Consider the following 24,630-nt stretch of genomic DNA (forward strand, 5'->3'; position numbering starts at 1 on the left):
TTCGATTCCCTGCTTGGGTCACTATCTGTGCGGAGTCTGCACGTTCTCCCCGTGTGTGCGTGGGTTTCCTCCGGGTGCTCCGGTTTCCTCCCACAGTCCAAAGATGTGCAGGTTAGGTGGACTGGCCATGCTGAATTGCCCTTAGTGTCCAAAATTGCTTTTAGTGTCGGGTGAGGTTACTGGGATAGGGTGGAGGTGTGGGCTTCCAAGAGCCGGTGCAGACTCGATGGGCCGAATGGCCTCCTTCTGCACTGTAAATTATATGATTCTATATGAGCTTCCAACCACATGTCCACACCACCTATTTTCACCTCAGTTACATAGCCCAACTCCATCCCAGTCTCAGCTCATCTGCTGCTGAAATAATATAATACTGATAATCTTTTATTGTCACAAGTATGAAGTTACTGTGAAAAGCCCCTGGTCGCCACATTCTGGCGCCTGTTCGGGTAAGCCGGTATGGGAATTGAACCTGCGCTGCTGGCCTTTGTTAAGGGAAATTTACATCAGAGGTTATTCATTTATTCATTAAGAATCTCTCTATTTTATGATGTTTAATTATTAGCTTATGCCTGCAATAGTGTGGACTGCTGAGTCATTCTATAGAATCATAGAATCATCGAAGTTTACAGCATGGAAACAGGCCCTTCGGCCCAACCAGTCCATGCCGCCCAGTTTTTACCATTAAGCTAGTCCCAGTTGCCCGCACTTGGCCCATAACTAGCTTACTCACCACGGCAATCTAATTCTGCAACGATCTGATAAGTACGGTTACTGGCGAGTCATTCTGTAACTGACCTACTGACATCTGCAATGTTCCAATTAATTGCTGAGTCATTCTGTTTCTGACAAACTGATCGTTAACTATTGAGACACCTGTTATCCTTGTAATTGTGGATAAGGAGTTGTGGACATTAGATAACGAATGGTTTCAGAGGAATGGGATTGGAAGCTAATTGTTGCTATGGGGGCCTAATTGGTCGTGTATGTAACCCCCCAAGCTAATGAGGAACTAACCAAGTGTGTAAATGTATAAAAGAGGCTAACTGCCGTTGTACAATTGAGAAGGTGACCACGAGCACTGCGGAGTGCCTGGCTTCCCCCAAAAGCTTTTGCCAATAAATTGACTTGACTCAACTCTTTTGTGTGAATAAGTTATTTACCACTTCACCTTGTTCTGCATTACAAACCAACTGTCTAGCCCACTGAGCTAAACTGGCTCTTGCACAGTGGTTAGCACCGCTGCCTCACAGTGGGAGAGACCCAGATTCAATTCCAACCTCAGGTGACTGTCTGAGTGAAGTTTGCACATTCTCCCCATGTCTGCGTGGGTTTCCTCCGGGTGCTCCGGTTTCCTCCCACAGTTCAAAGTTGTGCAGGTTAACATAGAACATAGAAGGACTTCCGGGTGCGGCGATGACCAGCTAAGTCGCATGTTTCAGCAGCTCCCGGTGGAACGGACTTTTGGGCTCTTAATAGGAGCCCCAACGGCAATTTTAACGGCTAAAAACACTGTGCGGTAAACCAGAAGGGAATCCCCCCTGGACACGGATGGAAAAAGGAGAGGAAAGTGGCCGGATTGCGGTGGATCCTTTAGAGCAGCGGCAAGGAAGGCAAGCAAAAACCAAGATGGCGTTGGAAGGTGGCAGTTTAATATGGGGCCCTGAACAACACGAGTTTTTGAAACGCTGCGTGGAAGAGCTTAAAAAGGAGATGAAGAAGGAGCTGTTGGCCCCGATATTACAGGCGATTGAAGGGCTAAAAGATGAGCAAAAGACCCAGGAGCGGGAGCTTCGGGTCGTGAAGGCAAAGGCTGCCGAGAACGAGGACGATATACAGGGCCTGGTGGTGAAGACGGAGATGCACGAGGCACACCATAAACGATGTGTGGAAAGGCTGGAGGTGCTGGAGAATAATGCGAGGAGGAAGAATTTAAGGATTCTTGGTCTTCCTGAAGGTGCAGAAGGGGCGGACATCGGGGCATATGTGAGCACGATGCTGCACTCGTTGATGGGATCGGAGGCCCCGACGGGTCCGCTGGAGGTGGAGGGAGCCTATCGAGTTATGGCGCGAAGACCGAGGGCTGGAGAAATTCCTCGAGCCATAGTGGTGAGATTCCTCCGTTTTAAGGACAGAGAGACGGTCCTCAGATGGGCAAAGAAAACTCGGAGCAGTAGATGGGAGAACGCGGTGATCCGCGTATATCAAGACTGGAGTGCGGAGGTGGCGAGGAGGGCGAGCTTTAATCGGGCCAAGGCGGTGCTTCATAAAAAGAAGATCAAATTTGGAATGCTGCAGCCGGCAAGACTGTGGGTCACATATCAAGGGAAGCACCACTACTTTGAAACGGCGGATGAGGCGTGGACATTTATTGTTGAAGAGAAATTGGAATGAGTGGGTTATTAAAAAAGAATGTTTGAGACAAAGTGGTGGGGCGAATATGGGGGGCGAAGAGGGGGGAAAAAGGGGGGGAGAGATGATTTTTATGTTGTTAATCCTGCGACCCGGTAACTTTTCTCTCTTCCACAGGTTGTGGGGGAGGGAGGAAGGGAGGTGGAGGGGTTGGGGGCGTTGGCCATTGGGGGCGGGGCCAAAAGGGAAGCACGGGCTTTGTTCCCGCGCTATGATAATTATGGCGGGAATAGGGAAGCAGGAAGGAGGGGGCGTCGCACGGTGCGAGCCGAGGTCACGGGGGGAGGCCGAGGTCGGCCAGAGTTTGCTGACTTCTGGGAGCAACATGGGGGGTGTAACTACGCTAGTGGGGGATCTAGCGGGGGGGGGGGGGGGGTGGGAGGAGGGGATTTACTGGGTTGCTGCTGCTGGGGAGAAGGGGGAGCTGGTATGGGGTGGGGTGGGCGGGGCACCACCTGGGGGGGACACAGCTGCGTGGGAACCGGGTGAGGATCTGGGTAAAAGGGGATGGCTAGTCGACAAGGGGGGGGGGGGTAAAGAGCCCCCCAACCCGGCTGATCACGTGGAATGTGAGAGGGCTGAACGGGCCGATAAAGAGGGCACGGGTACTCGCACACCTAAAGAAACTTAAGGCAGATGTGGTTATCTTACAGGAGATGCATTTGAAACTGATAGACCAGGTTAGACTACGCAAAGGATGGGTGGGGCAGGTGTTTCATTCGGGGCTAGATGCGAAAAACAGGGGGGTAGCTATATTAGTGGGGAAGCGGGTAATGTTTGAGGCAAAGACCATAGTGGCAGATAGTGGGGGCAGATACGTGATGGTGAGTGGCAAATTACAGGGGGAGGCGGTGGTCTGAGTGAACGTATATGCACCGAACTGGGATGATGCCAACTTTATGAGGCGCATGTTAGGACGTATCCCGGACCTCGAGGTGGGGAAGTTGGTAATGGGTGGAGATTTTAACACGGTGCTGGAACCAGGACTGGACAGATCGAGGTCCAGGACTGGAAGGAGGCCGGCAGCAGCCAAGGTGCTTAAAGACTTTATGGAGCAGATGGGAGGAGTAGACCCATGGAGATTTAGTAGACCTAGGAGTAAGGAGTTTTCGTTTTTCTCCTATGTCCACAAAGTTTATTCGCGAATAGACTTTTTTGTTTTGGGAAGGGCGTTGATCCCGAAGGTGAGGGGGACGGAGTATATGGCTATAGCTATCTCGGATCACGCTCCACATTGGGTGGACTTGGAGATAGGGGAGGAAAAAGAACGGCGTCCACCCTGGAGAATGGACATGGGACTAATGTCGGATGAGGGGGTGTGTCTAAGGGTGAGGGGGTGTATTGAAAAGTACTTGGAACTCAATGATAATGGGGAGGTCCAGGTGGGAGTGGTCTGGGAGACGCTGAAGGCAGTGGTTAGAGGGGAGCTGATATCAATCAGGGCACATAAAGGAAAGCAGGAGAGTAGGGAACGGGAGCGGTTGCTGCAAGAACTTCTGAGGGTGGACAGGCAATATGCGGAGGCACCGGAGGAGGGACTGTACAGGGAAAGGCAAAGGCTACACGTAGAATTTGATTTGCTGACTAAGGGTACTGCAGAGGCACAGTGGAGGAAGGCACAGGGTGTACAATACGAATATGGGGAGAAGGCGAGCAGGTTGCTGGCCCACCAATTGAGGAAAAGGGGAGCAGCGAGGGAAATAGGGGGAGTGAGGGATGAGGAGGGAGAGATGGAGCGGGGAGCGGAGAGAGTGAATGGAGTGTTCAAGGCATTCTATGAAAGATTATATGAAGCTCAGCCCCCGGATGGGAAGGAGAGAATGATGTGTTTTCTGGACCAGCTGGAATTTCCTAAGGTGGAGGAGCAGGAGAGGGTGGGACTGGGAGCACAGATCGAAATGGAGGAAGTAGTGAAAGGAATTAGGAGCATGCAGGCGGGGAAAGCTCCGGGACCGGATGGATTCCCAGTTGAATTTTACAGGAAATATGTGGACTTGCTCGCCCCGCTACTGATGAGAACCTTTAATGAGGCGAGGGAAAGGGGACAGCTGCCCCTGACTATGTCAGAGGCAACGATATCGCTTCTCCTAAAGAAAGAAAACGACCCGCTGCAATGCGGGTCCTATAGGCCTATTTCCCTCCTGAATGTAGACGCTAAGATTCTGGCCAAGGTAATGGCAATGAGGATAGAGGATTGTGTCCCGGGGGTGGTCCATGAGGACCAAACTGGGTTTGTGAAGGGGAGACAGCTGAATACGAATATACGGAGGCTGCTCGGGGTAATGATGATGCCCCCACCAGAGGGGGAAGCGGAGATAGTGGTGGCGATGGATGCCGAGAAAGCATTTGATAGAGTGGAGTGGGATTATTTGTGGGAGGTGTTGAGGAGATTTGGCTTTGGAGATGAGTATATTAGATGGGTACAGCTGCTGTATAGGGCCCCGATGGCGAGCGTGGTCGTGAATGGACGGGGGTCTGCATATTTTCGGCTCCATAGAGGGACGAGGCAGGGATGCCCTCTGTCCCCATTATTGTTTGCACTGGCGACTGAGCCCCTAGCAATAGCATTGAGGGGTTCCAGGAAGTGGAGGGGAGTACTCAGGGGAGGAGAAGAACACCGGGTATCTCTGTATGCGGACGATTTGTTGTTGTATGTGGCGGACCCGGCGGAGGGGATGCCAGAGATAATGCAGATACTTGGAGAGTTTGGAGAATTTTCAGGATATAAACTGAACCTGGGGAAAAGTGAGTTGTTTGTGGTGCATCCAGGGGGGCAGAGCAGAGAAATAGAGGACTTACCGCTGAGGAAGGTAACAAGGGACTTTCGCTACTTGGGGATCCAGATAGCCAAGAATTGGGGTACATTGCACAGGTTAAATTTAACGCGGTTGGTGGAACAGATGGAGGAGGACTTCAAGAGATGGGACATGGTATCCCTGTCACTGGCAGGGAGGGTGCAGGAGGTTAAAATGGTGGTCCTCCCGAGATTCCTTTTTTTTTTTCAGTGCCTCCCGGTGGTGATCGCGAAGGGTTTTTTCAAAAGGTTTGAGAAGAATATCATGAGTTTTGTGTGGGTCGGGAAGACCCCGAGAGTGAGGATGGGAATTTTTGCAGCGTAGTAGGGATAGGGGGGGACTGGCACTACCGAGCCTAAGTGAGTACTACTGGGCCGCCAATATCTCAATGGTATGCAAGTGGATGGGAGAAGAGGAGGGAGCGGCGTGGAAGAGATTGGAGAGGGCGTCCTGCAGGGGGACTAGCCTACAAGCTATGGTGACGGCGCCGTTGCCGTTCTCACCGAAGAAATACACCACAAGCCCGGTGGTGGTGGCTACTCTGAAAATCTGGGGGCAGTGGAGACAGCATAGGGGTAAGACGGGAGCCTCGGGATAAGAAATAACCATAGGTTTGCTCCGGGGAGAATGGATGGGGGATTTGGAACATGGCAAAGAGCAGGAGTAACACAATTGAGAGATCTGTTTGTAGATGGGACGTTTGCAAGTCTGGGAGCGCTGACCAAAAAATATGGGTTGCCCCAAGGGAATGCATTCCGGTATATGCAACTCAGGGCTTTTGCGAGGCAACAGGTGAGGGAATTCCCGCAGCTCCCGACGCAGGAGGTGCAGGACAGAGTGATCTCAAAGACATGGGTGGGGGACGGTAAGGTATCAGATATATATAGGGAAATGAGGGACGAGGGGGAGATTATGGTAGATGAGCTGAAAGGGAAATGGGAAGAGGAGCTGGGGGAGGAGATTGAGGAGGGGCTGTGGGCTGATGCCCTAAGTAGGGTAAACTCATCGTCCTCGTGTGCCAGGCAATGATACAATTTAAGGTGTTACACAGGGCGCATATGACTGGAGCACGGCTCAGTAAATTTTTTGGAGTAGAGGATAGGTGTGCGAGATGCTCGAGAAGCCCAGCGTATCACACCCACATGTTCTGGTCATGTCCGGCACTACAGGGGTTTTGGGTGGGGGTGACAAAGGTGCTTTCGAAGGTGGTGGGGGTCCAGGTCGAACCAAGCTGGGGGTTGGCTATATTCGGGGATGCAGAGGAGCCGGGAGTGCAGGAGGCGAAAGAGGCTGATGTTTTGGCCTTTGCGTCCCTAGTAGTCCGGCGCAGGATACTGTTGATGTGGAAGGAAGCCAAGACCCCGGGTGTGGAGACCTGGATAAATGACATGGCAGGGTTTATAAAGTTGGAATGGATTAAGTTCGTCCTAAGGGGATCGGCTCAAGGGTTCACCAGGCGGTGGCAACCGTTCGTCGAATACCTCACAGAAAGATAGAGGGAATGGAAAAGAAGAAGGTAGCAGCAGCAACCCGGGGGGGGGGGGGGGTGTAGGGGGAGGAACCAGAAGGACTCTCAGGGATGTTAGTGTACATTTATAATATGTATAGGTTGTTGTTATAGGTAATTGTATATTGGACTGTTGAATTGTATTTTTGGAGAGTATTTATTTGGGACAAGGCAGTTGCCATTTAGTTTTGTTTTTTAATTTTGATGTTGTTTATATATAATTTATTTCTTGCTTAAAACTGGCCATTGTTATTTATATTGTTATATTACTGTGCAAAGGATACACAATGTACTGTCATGGTTGGCCAAAAATTTTGAATAAAATATATTTAAAAAAAAAACATAGAACATTACAGCGCAGTACAGGCCCTTCTGTCCTCGATGTTGCGCCGACCTGCGAAACCACTCCAAAGCCCATCTACATTATTCCCTTATCATCCAGGTCTATCCAATGACCATTTGAATGCCCTTAGTGTTGGCGAGTCCACTACTGTTGCAGGCAGGGCATTCCACACCCTTACTATTCTCTGAGTAAAGAAGCTACCTCTGACAGGTTAGGCGGATTGGTTATGCTAAATTCCCCCTAGGTGTCATTGTGGGGATAGGGCAGGGGAATTGGGCCTGCATCGGGTGGTGCTCTTTGAGAGGGTCGGTACAGACTAGATGAGCCAAATGGCCGCCTTCTGCATGTTGGGATTCTATGATTCATTCCTTTGTAACCTCTAGATTTGACTATCCTAACGCACCTCCAGTCGGCTTCCCACATTCAACCTACCTGTAATCTTGAGGTCATCCAAAACTCTGCTGACCGTGTGTTTACTCGGACCAAGTCTTGTTCACCCATCACCCCTGTGCTCACTGACCTACAAATGTTCTAATTTAAGATGCAACCATAGTTTAAATTGCTCATCCATGTTTTCAAATCCCTCCATGGTCTCTCCCCTCCCTATCGCTGTAATCTCCTCCAGCCTCCCAATCCTCTGAGATATCTGTGCACCTCTAATTCCGTGCTTCTCTAATTCTGGCCTCCATAACATTTTGTGTTTCAACCGCTGCAGCATTGGTGGTCAATTTCTAAGATCCCAATCTCTGAAATTCCTTATGAAGCCTCTCCATCTCACTGTCCCCTTTTGAAACTACTCCTTAAAACCACCTCTTTGACTAAACATTTGTTTATCTTCCCTTACATCTCTTCATGTTGCTCAGTTTCAAATGTTGCTTTGTAATACTCCTGTGAAAAAAATTGGAATGTGCTATTACACAAAAGGCACTATATAAATACAAAATGTTATTGTTGTTGATTTGGACATCACTGTTTCTCCACCATTGCTGGGTGAATAACATACAACTCCTCACCTAACAGCACCTGTGGGAGCACCTTCACCACACAAACTGCTGTGGTTTAAGTAGGTCAGACAACAACTTCTCTACAGGAAACTGGGGATTGACTATATATGTTTATGTCTGCGGAGTGAGAAACAGAGTCAACATTTCACATCATTCAAATTGAATTACTGGGAATAAAAATGGTGCAGAATTTGATGGTCGATATAAGCTCAGAAATGGAAGCAAAGTGGACTATAGCGCAGGAAAAACAATTCCTGACGATGAATGATACCGTGGGAAGATACAGCTGGTAAGACAGCAGCATGTGGTCAGGGGATGGCAGTGATGAACATCTCATTTAGGTAGACAGTACAAGTGATGGTAAAGTACAAAACAGAACTAAACTACACCCATTATTAGAGTCAGAGGGAGTGAGAGAATGGCAGAGGTGTGATCAGGGAGGGCAGAGGTGTGATCAGGGAGGTGAAACAGACCAATGGGTGGATATGGATTCAGGACCACTGGAAAGAAGTCAGACCAGCCCCAGAGATATGGAACCTCTCACAGGTAACAGAATGCAGCACTAAAAGCTAGAAATTATGGATAATTGTTTAAAAATGACCATCCCTGAAACTATCTCATTGTTTTCAATGTTAAAATTTCTTGCTGGATCCTACAGCTGGAAAGATATCAGAAGCTCTGGAGACAGTGAAAAATCTCCCAGTTGAGGAAATAATTGGGAGCAGTGGTGATGTCACCGTGCAATTGACGGTGTGTGATGATGTCACAGAACATCTGAGTCTGTGCAAACCAGTGATCACAACACATTATGAAGGATGGGAGCATTCTTGAGAGGGTGCAGAGATTTACCAGAACGATTTTAGTTGTCAGGTGAGTTTGGAGGAAATAGGCTTGTTCTGCTTGGAGCAAAGGAAATTGAGAAGAGATTTAAAAAATTTTTTTTTTTAGAGTATTCAATTTTCTCCAATTAAGGGGCAATTTGGCGTGGCCAATTCACCTACCCTGCAGGATGAGACCAACACAGACACGGGGAGAATGTGCAAACTCCACAGGGATAGTAATCCAGGGGCGGGATCGAACCCAGCTCCTCAGCGCCGTGAGGCAGAAGTGCTAACTACTGCTCCACCGTACCGCCCCGATTGAGGGGAGATTCGACAGAAGTCAACAAGTTTATGATAGGTTTAGATAAGAAAGACAAGGAAAATCTGTTTCCATAAACTGATCATAGAGATTACAGGCAGATTTAGATCTTCGTACGAGAGAGCAAGAAGAAGTTTTACAGTGTGAGTACTGATAATCTGGAACTCAATACTTACATTCAAAGGCTAAGAATATCTGGGTCCTGATGAATTGTGTGACTGTCAGATTTTGGTATGATGTTTGGTTTGAGTTTCGCACCTGCAAATCCTCTCCGAATATCCTGTACAAAGGAGATTACCAAATCCATCAGTGTCAGTCATAGAATCACAGAATTCCTAGTGCAGGACGCCATTCGGCTCATTGAGTCTGTACCAATCGAGTCTATCACCACAACCCCGTAAAACCACCTAACCTTTTGTTGTAATCTTTATTAATGTCACAAGTAGGCTTACATTAACACGGCAGTGACGTTACTGTGAAAATCTCCTAGTTGCCACACTGCGGCACCTGTTTGGGTACAGAGAGAGAAATCAGAATGTCCAATTCACCGAACAACCACGTCTTTCGGGACTTCACTAAGCGGCAATTTAGCATGGCCAATCCACAAATAGAAATTGATAAGACACAAACATTTATCTTAGTTTCAGTTAAAAATCCGCCCCTTATAACCCTGTATAAGGAATTTCCAAAATCCATCAGTGTAGGTCCAGGATAGAAATTCTCAATATTCTCTCCTCCTGTTGCCTGGAGCAGGATGACGGCGCATGCGCCCTACTGCACAGCCACTGACCCCGGGCCGAGCAGAGAGAGTGGTCCAGCCATTGCAGGTCTGTTCGGTGCAATCGCGGGGCCGGTAATTTTTGATTCAGGGTATGTGGCCTGCACCGAATGTTTATGAAGCCTCCCTGCCCACTTCGCTGGCTCCATTCCTCCTGTCCACCCACTAACTTTGTTACTTTGCTGCAATCGCCATTTTCTCACCCGCTCTCCGCGGTTCCAGTCACAGGCCAACATTGCGCATGCTCATAGAAAAGATCGCAAAGCGCACACTCCAATCAAACCCCGTACTGCGCATGTGCACGGATCACTTGCTGTTTGGAGGGGGCACATGTATCTACATCTAACCCATTAGAAATCTATGAAATTATTGTTTTCCTACAAACTCAATTATTCTCTCAGTTCTGTAGAACGATCATTTAGATCGCAAACGTAAGCTGTTTCTCTCTCCACAGATGCTGATAGCATTTTCTGTTTTTATTTCAGATTCCACTTTTAATTATTCCCTTCCTCAGCTCCAGTGAGTGAGACGGGAAAAAGCAGGAACATTTCAGCCCCACATTCTACAAATACTGCCAGCAGAATACATTTGTGAATTTCGCTGAATATGTTTATTAAGAAATGGGTGACATGGCAGCACAGTGGTTAGCACTGTTGCTTCACAGCTCTAGAGACCCAGGTTTGATTCCCGGCTTGGGTCGCTGTCTGTGCGGAGTCTGCACATTCTTCCCATGTCTGCCTGGGTTTCCTCCGGATGCTGCGGTTTCCTCCCACAAGTCCCGAAAGACGTGCTTGTTCGGTGAATTGGAGCAGGCGGAGGCCATTTGGCCCTTTGAGCCTGCTCCGCCATTCATTCTAATCATAGCTGATCATCAAATTCAATAGCCTTATTCCATCTTCCCCATATTCTTTGATCCCCTTTGCCCCAAGTACTGTATCGAAATACTTCTTGAAAACACAATGATTGAACCTCAACTGCTTTCTGTGATAGCGAATTCCACAGGTGGGCCTTAAGATATCGGAGCAGAATTAGGCTGTTTGGTACATTGTGTCTGCTCTATTCGTTCATGGCTGATATGTTTCTCATCCCCACTCTCCTGCCTAACAGTGGTTAGCACTGTTGCTTAACAGCGCCAGTCTAAGTTCGATTCCTGACTTGGGTCAATGTCTGTGAGGAGTCTGCATGTTCTCCCCGTGTCTGCGTGGGTTTCCTCCGGGCGCTCCAGTTTCCTCTCACAAGTCCCGAAAGAATCCTTGTTAGGTGATTTAGACATTCTGAATTTTCCCTCAGTGTACCCGAACAGGCGCCGGAGTGTGGCGACGAGGGTCTTCTGAAATGAAATGAAATGAAAATCGCTGATTGTCACAAGTAGGCTTCAAATGAAGTTACTGTGAAAAGCCCCTAGTCGCCACATTCCGGCGCCTGTTTGGGGAGGCTGGTACGGGAATTGAACCGTGCTGCTGGCCTGCCTTGGTCTGCTTTCAAAGCCAGCGATTTAGCCCTGTGCTAAACCAGCCCCTAACTTCGTTGCAATGTTTTTTTTTTAATATGTTTTATTGAAAAAAATTTTGATCAAAATGTTTTCCCTTTACAGATCAAACATAACAGTAAAGAAAGTTTAACAATAAACAAATGACTAATCAACATGGTAATCTAATCGTTTAACATAAACTAAAACTTCCACCCCCCCCCCCCCCCCCCTCCCCCCTGGGTTGCTGCTGCTGGTCATCTGTCTTCCCTCTAACGTTCCCCGAGGTAGTCGAGGAATGGCTGCCACCGCCTGGTGAACCCTTGAGCCTCCTTCCACATGAGTAGAATCCTACGCCGGGCTACTAGGGACGCAAAGGCCACAACGTCGGCCTCTTTCGCCTCCTGCACTCCCGGCTCATCCGCAACTCCAAATAGAGCTAGCCCCCAGCCTGGTTTGACCCGGGCCTTCACCACCTTGGAAATCACTCCCGTCACTCCCTTCAAATACCCATCCAGTGCCGGGCACGACCAAAACATATGTGCGTGGTTTGCCGGGCTTCCGCCGCACCTCCCACACTTGTCCTCCACTCCAAAGAACCTGCTCAGTCTTTCTCCCGTTATGTGTGCTCTATGTAGCACCTTGAATTGAATCAGGCTAAGCCTGGCGCACGAGGAAGAGGAATTTACCCTGCTTAGGGCATCAGCCCACATACCCTCCTCTATCTCCTCCCCTAGCTCTTCTTCCCACTTTCCTTTTAATTCGCCCACCAACTCCTCCCCCTCTTCCCTCATCTCTCGGTATATCTCTGACACCTTGCCCTCTCCGACCCACACCCCCGAAAGCACTCTGTCCTGAATCCCCTGTACCGGGAGCAGTGGAAATTCCCTCACCTGTTGTCTTGTGAACGCCCTCACCTGCATATATCTAAGAAAGTTTCCCCGGGGCAACTTATACTTTTCCTCCAATGCTCCCAAGCTCGCAAACATCCCATCTATAAATAAATCTCCCACCCTCCTAATTCCCAACTGGTGCCAGCTCTGAAATCCTCCATCCATTCTTCCTGGGGAAAACCTATGGTTGTTCCTGATTGGGGACCCCACCAGAGCTCCCCGCACACCTCTCTGTCGCCTCCATTGTCCCCAGATATTCAATGTTGCCGCCACCACCGGGTTCGTGGTAAACTTTTTTGGTGAGAGCGGTAGCGGCGCCGTCACCAGCGCCTCTAAGCTCGTCCCTTTACAGGACTTTCTCTCCAGTCTTTTCCACGCCGCTCCTTCTCCCTCCATCATCCATTTACGAATCATCGCCACATTGGCGGCCCAATAGTAGTCGCTCAAATTCGGTCGCGCCAATCCTCCTCTGTCCCTGCTACGTTGTAGGAACCCCCTCCTTACCCTCGGGACTTTCCCTGCCCACACGAAGCTCGTGATGCTCCTGTCTATTTTTTTAAAAAAAGGTCTTAGTGATTAGTATAGGGAGACATTGAAATACAAATAAGAACCTCGGGAGGACCATCATCTTAATTGCCTGCACTCTGCCCGCCAACGACAGATGCTGCATGTCCCACCACTTGAAGTCCTCCTCCATTTGTTCTACCAATCGTGTCAGATTAAGTCTGTGCAAGGTTCCCCAGCTCCTAGAGATCTGAATCCCCAGGTATCGGAAGTTTCTTTCCACTTTCCTTAGAGGCAGGCCTTCTATCTCTCTACTCTGGTCCCCTGGGTGTATCACGAATAGTTCACTCTTCCCCATGTTAAGCCTATATCCCGAGAAATCTCCGAACTCCCTCAACATCTGCATAACCTCTATCATCCCCCCCGCTGGGTCCGACACATACAACAGTAGGTCATCCGCGTATAGCGAGACTCGGTGTTCTTCTCCCCCTCTAATCACCCCTCTCCATTTCCTGGAGTCTCTCAACGCCATGACCAGAGGTTCAATTGCCAACGCGAACAACAGTGGAGACAGCGGGCATCCCTGTCTTGTTCCCCTATATAATCGGAAATACTCCGATCTTTGCCGACCCGTGACTACACTTGCCGTTGGGGCCCCATAAAGACGTTTGACCCAGCTAATAAACCCGTTCCCGAACCCAAACCTCCTGAACACCTCCCATAAATACTCCCACTCCACCCTATTAAATGCCTTCTCTGCATCCATTGCCGCCATTATCTCTGCCTCCCCCTCCACTGGGGGCATCATTATCACCCCTAATAGTCGTCGCAAGTTGACATTCAGTTGTCTCCCCTTTACGAACCCTGTCTGGTCTTCGTGCACCACCCCCGGGACACAGTCCTCTATCCTCGATGCCAGTACCTTTGCCAGCAATTTAGCGTCCACATTCAATAATGAAATAGGTCTATAGGACCCGCACTGCAACGGATCTTTATCCCTCTTCAGAATTAGCGATATCGTCGCCTCCGACATTGTCGGGGGTAAAGTCCCTCCTTCCCTGGCCTCATTGAACGTCCTCACCAACAACGGGGCCAACAAGTCCACGTATTTTCTATAAAATTCCACCGGGAACCCGTCTGGTCCCGGAGCCTTCCCTGCTTGCATGTTCCCCAGCCCCTTAATAACCTTGTCCACCCCAATCGGTGCCCCCAGGCCTTCCACCTCCTGCTGCTCCACCCTCGGGAACCTCAATTGATCCAGGAACTGCCGCATCCCCTCCTCTCCCTCTGGGGGTTGGGACCTATACAGTCCCTCATAAAAGGTCTTGAACACCTCGTTTATCTTCCCTGCTCTTCGCACCGTGGCTCCCTTTTCGTCTCTAATTCCCCCTATCTCCCTCGCCGCTGTCCTCTTTCGCAACTGATGAGCCAGCAGGCGACTAGCCTTTTCCCCATATTCATACCTCCTCCCCTGTGCCTTCCTCCACAGCACCTCCGCCTTTCTGGTGGTCAGGAGGTCAAACTCCGTCTGGAGTCGTCTCCTCTCCCTGTACAGTCCCTCCTCCGGGGTCTCGGCAGATTCCCTGTCCACCCTTAAAATCTCCCCCAGTAATCTTTCCCTTTCCTTGGCCTCTGTTTTCCCTTTGTGGGCCCCAATGGAGATCAGCTCTCCTCTGACCACCGCTTTTAGTGCTTCCCATACCACTCCCACACGGACCTCCCCGTCGTCATTGACCTCCAGGTATCTCTCAATACACCCCCGCACTCTTCCACACACTCCCTCGTCCGCCATCAATCCCACATCTAATCGCCAGAGTGCTCTCTGCTCCCTTTCCTCTCCTAATTCCAGGTCCACCCAGTGTGGGGCATGGTCCGAAACCGCTATGGCTGAATACTCAGCTTCTTCCACCCTTGAGATCAACGACCTTCCCAGAACAAAAAAAATCTATCCGGGAGTACACTTTATCGACATGGGAGAAGAAGGAGAACTCCCTGGCCCTCGGTCTAAGAAATCGCCATGGATCCACTCCCCCCATTTGGTCCATAAACCCCTTGAGCACCTTGGCCGCTGCCGGCCTTCTTCCGGTCTTTGATCTGGATCTATCTAGCCCTGGGTCCAGCACGGTATTGAAGTCCCCTCCCAATATCAAGTTTCCTACCTCCAGGTCCGGTATACGACCCAGCATCCGTCTCATAAATCCCGCATCGTCCCAATTCGGGGCATATACATTAACCAACACGACCTCCATTCCCTCCAGCCTGCCACTCACCATTACATATCTACCTCCGCTATCTGCTACGATGTTCTTTGCTTCAAATGCTACCCGTTTCCCCACCAATATGGCCACCCCTCTATTCTTTGCATCTAGTCCTGAGTGGAACACCTGTCCCACCCATCCTTTCCTTAACCTAACTTGGTCCGCCACCTTCAGGTGTGTCTCTTGGAGCATAGCCACGTCTGCCCTTAGTCCTTTCAAGTGCGCGAGCACTCGGGCCCTATTGATTGGTCCATTCAGGCCTCTCACGTTCCACGTGATCAGCCTCACGAGGGGGCTACCTGCCCCCCTCCCGTGTCGGCTAGCCATCACCTTCTCTAGGCCAGTCCCATATCACGCCTCCGCGCTCCCACTCGCTCCCCAGGCGTCGCATTCCATCCCCGTCCACCCACTCTTTAGCCATTTCCTTTTTGATTTCCGCAGCAGCAACCCAGTTGCCCCCCCCCCCCCCGCTAGATCCCTTTCTAGCGTGATTGCTCCCCCCATATTACTTCCGCAAGTCAGCTGACTTCAACTGACCCCGGCTACTCCTGCTCACTCCTTGACCCCCCCGTGTGGGGAACTCCCATTCGCCTTGCGCCTGTCTTCCCGCCATAATCTTTCTGGCGCGGGAACATCCCTTTATCTGACCCGCCTCTTGTGGCACAGCTCCCTTTCCTCTCCCCCTCCCATTCCTCATTCTCCGCCTATGTCCCTTCTTTCCCCCCTCACCGGTGCCCACATTTCCTAGTGTCTCCCCCCATCCCAATTTACTTCTCTATTTACATCAACCATAACAATAACATTCCCTACAGTATCAGTCCCTCAGTTCCGATCCAATTTCTCCTCTTTAATAAAGGTCCATGCTTCTTCCGCCGTATCGAAATAATGGTGTCTCTCCTGGTACGTGACCCATAGTCGTGCCGGCTGCAGCATCCCGAACTTCACCTTCATTTTGTGTAACACCTCCTTGGCTCGGTTAAAACTCGCCCTCCTTCTCGCCACCTCCGCACTCCAATCCTGGTACACCCGTACCACTGCATTCTCCCATCTGCTACTCCGCACCTTTTTAGCCCATCTCAGGACCTCTTCTCTATCTTTAAGGCGGTGAAATCGCACGATTGTCGCCCTGGGTGGTTCTCCCGCTGTTGGTCTTCTTGCCGGGATCCGATGTGCCCACTCCGATGGAATTGCGGATAGCGATGAGGACTGTCTGAGGATACAGCAGGATTTAGATTGTCTGGAGACTTGGGCGGAGAGATGGCAGATGGAGTTTAACCTGGACAAATGTGAGGTAATGCATTTTGGAAGGGCTAATGCAGGTAGGGAATATACAGTGAATGGTAGAACCCTCAAGAGTATTGAAAGTCAAAGAGATCTAGGAGTACAGGTCCACAGATCACTGAAAGGGGCTACACAGGTGGAGAAGGTAGTCAAGAAGGCATACGGCATGCTTGCCTTCATTGGCCGGGGCATTGAGTATAAGAATTGGCAAGTCATGTTGCAGCTGTATAGAACCTTAGTTAGGCCACACTTGGAGTATAGTGTTCAATTCTGGTCGCCACACTACCAGAAGGATGTGGAGGCTTTAGAGAGGGTGCAGAAGAGATTTACCAGAATGTTGCCTGGTATGGAGGGCATAAGCTATGAGGAGCGATTGAATAAACTCGGGTTGTTCTCACTGGAACGAAGGAGGTTGAGGGGCGACCTGATAGAGGTATACAAAATTATGAGGGGCATAGACAGAGTGGATAGTCAGAGGCTTTTCCCCAGGGTAGAGGGGTCAATTACTAGGGGGCATAGGTTTAAGGTGAGAGGGGCAAAGTTTAGAGTAGATGTACGAGGCAAGTTTTTTACGCAGAGGGTAGTGGGTGCCTGGAACTCACTACCGGAGGAGGTAGTGGAGGCAGGGACGATAGGGACATTTAAGGGGCATCTTGACAAATATATGAATAGGATGGGAATAGAAGGATACGGACCCAGGAAGTGTAGAAGATTGTAGTTTAGTCGGGCAGTATGGTCGGCACGGGCTTGGAGGGCCGAAGGGCCTGTTCCTGTGCTGTACATTTCTTTGTTCTTTGTTCTTTGTTGTTCCACCTCCAAGGGGCCCGCAGGGGCCTCAGCTCCCATCAATGAGCTTAGCATCGTACTTACATAAGCTCCACAGTCCGCTCCTTCCACTCCCTCAGGGAGACCCAGTATCCGAAGGTTCTTCCTTCGTGCTCTGTTTTCTAGGGCCTCAATCCTTTCAATACACTTTTTATGAAGTGCCTCGTGCGTCTGTGTTTTGACCGCCAGGCCCAGGATCTCGTCCTCATTATCCGTCACCTTCTGCCCCACCACTCGGAGCTCTGTCTCCTGGGTCCTTTGTGCCTCCTTGAACCCCTCAATTGCCTGTAGCATCGGGGTCAACACCTCCCTCTTCAGTAGCTCCACACCCCGTCTCGCTCTGGCCCCCATGTCGCCTGGGCTTTCTCCGCCGCCATCTTGTGTCTTCTCCCTTTCTGTCCCTTTCGTCGACGATTCCTCGCGCTGCAGCCGCCGCCGCCGATATTTTCCTCTTTCGTTGGGGGGGGACGGACTCCCTATTCACTCACCCCACACCGGGTTGCGTCGCCCAAAAATTTCCCGTTGGGGCTCTTAAAAGAGCCCGAAGGTCCGTTGGAGCTGGAGCCGCCGAAACGTGCGGCTAGCAGGGCATCGCCGCAACCGGAAGTCCACTTCATTGCAATGTTAATGTAAGCCTACTTGTGACAATAATGATTATTTTATTATTGCAGTGTTAATGTAAGCCTACTTGTGACAATATTAAAGATTTTTTAAAAATCAAGAACCTATCTATCGCTGTCTAAAGGCATTCTCAGCCTTCTGTGGCAATGAGTTCCACAGATTCACCATCATCTGGCTGAAGAAATTCCTCCTCAGCTCAGTTTTAAAGGATCGTCCCTTCAGTCAGAGGCTGTGCCCTCGGGTTCTAGTTTCTCCTACGAGTGGAAACATCTTTCCACTTCCAGTCTATCGAGGCCTCTCAGTGTTTCAATGAGATCGATGCTCATCCTACTAAATTCCATCGAATACAGACCCAGAGTCCTCAACCACTCCTTATATGACAAGCTCTTCATTCCCGGGATTATTCTTGTGAACCTCCTCTGGACCCTTTCCAAGGCCAGCATATCCTTCCTTAGATACAGGCCCAAACTGCTCACAATGTTCCAAATGGGGCCTTATATACCCTCAGCAGTACATCCCTGCTCTTGTATTCTAGTCCTACTGAAATGAATACAAACTTTGCATTTGCCTTCCTAACTGCCAACTGAACCTGAACGGTAACCTTAAGAAAATCCTGACTTGGCTTCCTAAGTCCCTTTGTGCTTCAGGTTTCCGAAGCCGTTCTCCATTTAGAAAATAGTCTATGCCTCTATTCTTCCTACCAAAGTATATAACCTCACACCTTTCCACATTGTATTCCATCTACAACTTCTTTGCCTGCTCTCCTAGCCTATCAAAGTCCTCTGCAGCCTCCCTGCTTTCTCAACACTATTTATCCCTCTGTGTATATTTATATCATCTGCAAACTTGGCAACAATACCCTCAGTTCCTTCTTCCAGATCGTTAATTTATATATCATGAATTGTTGTGATACCAACACTGACCCCTGCGGAACACCACTAATCACCGGCTGGCATCCTGAAAAGGACCCCTTTATCCCCTATTAGACTTGAGAAAGGAGAAAAGGCTCAGCCGTGTTAAATTCTGCCAATAGAGTTTATTAGAGTTCTCAAAGCGGCCAGGAGAACAGGTCTGCCTTAACACCACATAAGAAGTCAGACAAAACTCATCTCGGCTTACAGACGCAAGAGCACAGGTTATATACATTTTAGACAGTCTTATCGTTCCTCTTTGCTCCACCGATTATTATATATCCTGGCCTCTACCTAACAAGTAATGTTTATTCAAGACCCTCAAGATCTCCATGGTGACTCTATTATCCTTAATATCCGAGGAGTCTCCAATGACCTTTAGAATTGTTAATAGGTTACACCTAGATATTTGCCAGCCGGGGTTTCCTTCATCCTATGGGGAAGAACTTATGGGTTCTAATTCCTTCTGATGATGGCTAATGCTAGCAGCTTGGATTCTTACGAAAACAAAGAGTCAGTCTCTCCCTTATCATCTATCTGGCCATGAGGCTCCAACTAGCTTCTTACAGCGAGTCTAAAAAGCTGCATTAGATCATTTAACTTTTTAAAAATATAAATTTAAAGTACCCAATTCATTTTCTTTTCCAATTATGGGGTAATTTAGTGTAGCCAATCCACCTACCCTGCACATCTTTGTGTTGTGGTGCTGATACCCACGTAGACACGGGGAGAATGTGCAAACTCCACACGGACAGTGACCCAGGGCTGGGATCGAACCCGGGTCCTCAGCGCCGTGAGGCACAATGTAGATCATTTTACTTTTAAAGCAAAGGATAATATGGTCATCACTCGTAATTTATAGAATATTTTATAATGCTTGATGTAATATGAATTATACTTATGGTTATGCAAGGTGTGTCTTTAAATATGTGTGGATGCATGATTACCATTTATAAAGGTTATACAGAGTGAATTCATAACATAAATGTATGGCATTAATCACAGTTTATAATGTGACCTTCTACAGCACTCCCCAAGTATGTTTTAGTTAATACATAGTGTTGAATAATAACAACAGCTAAAACATGTTAATCATATACTGTTACAAAGTCAAATACGGAGTTGAAAATAACTACTTTTTTGCAACACTTACAACATAGATCGTTATGTAACATCTGATATCACAATCCTCTATTAATTGCTGTTTCTGCTGATAGCAAAAGTGGAACAGTCCATTGCCTTGACGGATTAACACTCTTGCGATAATTGTTTGTCCTTCATTTTGCTGTGGTAAAACTTCAGTAATTAAGTTTCTGTCAGCAAGCTATAAGTTAGGCGGCTGGGTGGCGCGGTGGCCTGCATTGCTGCCCCACAGTGCTGAGGACCTTGGTTCAATCCCGTCCCCAGGTCATTGTCCAGGTGGTATTTGCACATTCTCCCCGTGTTTGCATGGGTCTCACCTCCATAACCCAAAGATGTGCATGGTAGGTGAATTGGTCGTGCTAAATTAATTGCCCCTTAATTGAGTAAAAAAAGAATCAGGTTCTTTGAATTTATATTAAAAAAACAAGCCATAAGTTACAGCTGAAGGCAAATAGACCAACAACTGTTAATAAGCAGGAACCAATGTCAGATGGCCTGAGCTACTCGTGGGAGTGAGCAGCTTCCTTAGGTTATGTCTGTTTTGCATGTTTTGTACAAAATCGAAGTTCAGCTAAATTAACAGTCTGTTCTGTTCTGACTAAGACAAAATGGAGGAACAATCTAAAATGGAGGAAAACCCAAATTCCAAATCCTCCACCCCACTCTCTGCCTTCTGCCAGTCAGCCTCTATCCGTGCCAGTACATTGCCCCTGACAACATGGGCTCTTATCTTATTTAGCAGTCTCCTGTATGGCATCTTGTCAACGGCTGCTGGAAATCCAAATAGATCACTTCCACTGGTTCTCGTTTGTCTACCTTCCCGTTACCTCCTCAAATAATTCTCACAGATTGTCAGGCACGATCTCCCCATGATGAGGCCATGCGGACACAGCCCTATTTTACCATGCACTTCCCAGTACTCCACAATCTCATTCTTAATAATGGACTCTAAAATCTTACCAACAACCAAAGTCAGGCAACCGGCCTATAATTTCCCCTCTTCTGTCTCCCTCCATTTAAAAATTTTTTTTTCCAATTAAGGGGCAATTTAGCGTGGCTAATCCACCTACCCTGCACATCTTTGGGTTGTGGGACGAAACCCACACAAACACGGGGAGAATGTGCAAACTCAACACAGACAGTGACCCAGAGCCGGGAACAAACATGGGACCTTGGCGCCATGAGGCAGCAGGGCTAACCCACTGCGCCAACGTGCCGCCCAATTGCAGGCCATACCTAACAAGAAAGATTGAATTGACTGGAATGTTTTCTCAAGAGAGTCAGGAATGCGGTATTTAAAATAATGACAGAAGTGTCCTTATTGTGAAGACACAGTTTACTAGTACTGTCTGGGAGAAGGGAGGGGATCAACAGCTGAGACACCTGTGAGTTCACATTCAATTGTAGAAGTTTGTCCTGCTGTTAATTACACCCAGGAAGGAACTGTGGTGCCTGTGCACTTTGTTCCTGTTTCAGTTGCTTTAATAATTTTATCCCTTGGTCCTAATGCTCTGAAACATAATTTTCTATTCAACAATATCATCTTTCAATGGTGTGATGCACAATCAATGACCACTAAAGCGAGGTTGTAGTCCAACTGAAGGCTTTAATAAGCTAGATGTTTCCCCCAGCAGCTCAGGTACAGAATGAAGGCTGCTGGGGTAGCACGGGTTCTTATACCCCGCCTAGCAGGGCGGAGCTATCATACATTCTAACCAATAGAAAGCATACAGTTTCCACCAATGGTGCTTTAGGCTATTAGGTACCATAATACCTATACCACATGGTGAAATATCTTATCTAGCATTCACAGAATGTACCCTAGCTTCACAACAGCTGGTGCTTACGCAGGCGCAGCGGTGGTTTGTAAAATAGAGCATGCGCATTATCCAGTCCGATTAGCGGATATGCGGTGTGGGCTCATCTACTGCCAGAAGTGGAGCATTACTGATCCAGAGCCTGTGTGAAATGGCTAATTGAAGAAAGGTAACAGAGGCGGCCGAGTGGGTGAGCAGGCTTCATAAACACCCAGCGAAGGAGTCAAAATCCGAATAACAACCGATCGGTCCCACGTTCATACGGAACGAGGCCACGCTTGCAGATGCCTGAGTTGGAGGCCCCGAGTTAACAGCAGCCATCTTTCTAGGGACAATATGCAGCCATCCTGCTCCAGGCAGCGGGAGGAGACCATATTGTGGATTTATATCCTGGACTGAAACTGATTTTACAAGGGTTTAAGATGGGGAAGATTTACATACAGAAAACTCAAACCACAGAAATGGTTGTCTCTTCTCAATTTCTATCCTGGACTGACGTTGATGACATTTTTATACAGGATGGTAGAAGACCAGAATTTGAAAGTGGAAAACTCAAACCGAACATCAGAGCAAAACCTGACAAGAGTCTCTCGATTCATCAGAACCTGAATGTAAGTGTGTCTGCGGAAAAAGATTAAAACATCTGTGTGGCTGTGCCTGCATCTCGACTGCAACAGTTCAAGAAGGCAACTCAACACCAGCTTCTGAAGGGCAATGAGGGATGGGCACTAAATGCTGTTCTAACCAGCAATGGCAAATCCTTTAATGAATTTTTTAAAATAGGGAAGAGGAATGTCATGAAGGGATTTGAAGAGCAGCGTGAGAATTTCCCATACCAGCCTCCCCGAACAGGCGCCGGAATGTGGCGACTAGGGGCTTTTCACAGTAACTTCATTTGAAGTCTACTTGTGACAATAAGCGATTTTCATTTTCATTTTCAGAATTTGAAATTGAGGAGCCTGTGTAGGTCTGTGAGGACAGGGTGATGGTGAGTGAATGTGACTCTTCAGAGGACAGGGATAAACTCAGGTTTATCATGGGCTGCATGTGGGAGGGCAGTCAGCCAAGTCTAGAGAAAACAAGGGAATGGATGAAAGTTTCATAAACGAACTGAGGCAGGGCCAAGTTGAGCAACAAGGTGGAAACCCCTTCTTGGAGACGACACAATGGTTGGAAACTCAACTGGGAATGAAATATTAAAATTGACTGGTCAACAGTGACAACCAGATCAAAATGAGAAATGTGAAAGAAGATGGCATTTGTGGAACATTGATACTAGACGGTTGTGAAGGTGGAGGAGATTACAAAAATAGGGATGAGGCCATGGAGGCTTCTGAGAATAAGGATAAACAATTTAATACTTGGCTGCTTCTCCTAGGAAGCCTATGTAGGACAGTGAGTGCAGGGGTGATGGGTGAATAAGATTTGATTTTAGTAAACAGACGGGCATCAGAGTTTTGGATGACCTCTGAATTATAGGGAATTCGAATGTGGGAGGCCAGGCGGGAGTGCATTAGGATAGTTAAGTCTTGGGATAACAAATGGATGAGAGTTTCAGCAGCAGGTGAGCTGAGACTTTGGTGGAGTTGGGCGATGTTACTGAGATGGAAATAGAGGGTCTTGGGGATGATGTGGATATGTGGTTGGAAGCCCATCTTGGGGTGAAACATTTCACCAAGATTGTGAACAGTCTGGGTCAGGGGAGGGAAGGGTTTGTTGGATAGGAGGTGAAGTTTGTAGCGGGGATGTTTGTCATTTTGGAGATTTAATTGAATCTTTGGTTCAGTTGCAGATGTTTACAATCAGTGGCGGACCTACATTTTTGGGGCCCTGAAGCTTGAACTGTTATTGGGGCCCCTTTGCAACCAGGAACGAGGTCTGGATAACCACTGTTATCTTCTTCAATGGGGTTGTTCCACGACAGATCACCACAAATTTTTTTTTTAATGTAACCACTACATCTCAGATTTTGATTAAAATTGCTGTACTGGATTATCTCACATGTCAAAGTCACTGGTGTGAATAACAATGTCCTATGCCTTATAGTTTTCGAGTTATGGGGGGATGAAAATTAGGGAAATGTTATATACATGCATGATGACTCATAGAATGATGAAATAAAACATAGAAAAGACCACAGTCAACAATCTTTTATTTTAGACACCTATGAAAATACATACTACATGAAGCACATTTTACAAAATACTCTTTATTCTGTTTTTTCTAGCGACATATTCACGTACAGTTTTGTCATATGAGAGCTTCCTTGCAATGTCATTTTCTTGAGACAATATGCATACAGAATTTAAGCGCTCTTCAGTCATGGTAGACCAAAATTTGTTCTTTATAAATGATAGCTTTGAAAAATTCCTTTCTGCTTCACAGCTCGTGATAGGCATTGTCAAGTACAGCTTAAGCGCAGTAGTAATATTGGGGAACACTTCAATTAGGTGTTGCTCACAAATAAGCTTAAGAACTTCTGCGCATTGCATTTTAGATGGTGTGCTTTCTTCTGTGTTCTGGGATTTCCTAAGGTGCAAATATTCTTTGAACTGATAACACTCGTTTACTAATTTGTGGTCAATATCATCTTTGCACTATGATATTATAAGTTTAATACTGTCCTCATCAATTTCAGAATTGTTCACCAATTCTGAGAGGAACTTGAACCTTTTTGCAATCTGCTCATATGGGTCAATCCTCTTGCGTAACTGGATTATCAAGCAGTCATAGAGTTGATATAGAACTTCTAACCTAAATTTGTCAGCTCCTCTCAAAGAAGCAATACCACTTGTTCCATCTGAAAATGGCCTTGTCACAATGCGTTTGGAAGCATCAGAATAACTTGAGGTGATATCTTCACACAAATCTTTTGCTTCTGATTCATAGTGTGCAATCCTATTGGCTGAATTTTCTCTGAGTTCTTTAAC

The 24,630-nt window shown here is 47.9% G+C and overlaps 1 protein-coding gene and 1 long non-coding RNA gene across 4 annotated transcripts in view; one reads left to right on the plus strand and one right to left on the minus strand.

Moving 5' to 3' along the window:
• LOC140420824 (uncharacterized) overlaps positions 1-24,630 on the minus strand; it is a 136,215-nt gene that overhangs the window by 59,807 nt on the left and 51,778 nt on the right. The window contains exons 1-2 of one of the 2 annotated variants that reach the window (XM_072504881.1): positions 10,183-10,222; positions 9,378-9,481 (exon numbers count right to left, since the gene is read on the minus strand). The gene's annotated coding sequence lies outside the window, so the exon portion shown is untranslated. Of the gene's footprint in view, positions 1-9,377; positions 9,482-10,182; positions 10,223-24,630 lie in introns of those variants that run through there. The other variant, XM_072504884.1, reaches the window with a different exon arrangement.
• On the plus strand, positions 9,985-23,835 carry LOC140420827 (uncharacterized). 2 transcript variants are annotated; one of them, XR_011946599.1, is made up of 4 exons: positions 9,985-10,071; positions 16,204-16,393; positions 22,219-22,311; positions 23,487-23,835. It is a non-coding gene; the product is annotated as an uncharacterized lncRNA (long non-coding RNA). The 2 variants fall into 2 exon arrangements; XR_011946600.1 differs by having other exon boundaries at positions 9,989-10,028.

The sequence above is a fragment of the Scyliorhinus torazame genome, chromosome 5, assembly GCF_047496885.1.
Source record: "Scyliorhinus torazame isolate Kashiwa2021f chromosome 5, sScyTor2.1, whole genome shotgun sequence".
Taxonomy (NCBI): Eukaryota; Metazoa; Chordata; class Chondrichthyes; order Carcharhiniformes; family Scyliorhinidae; genus Scyliorhinus; species Scyliorhinus torazame.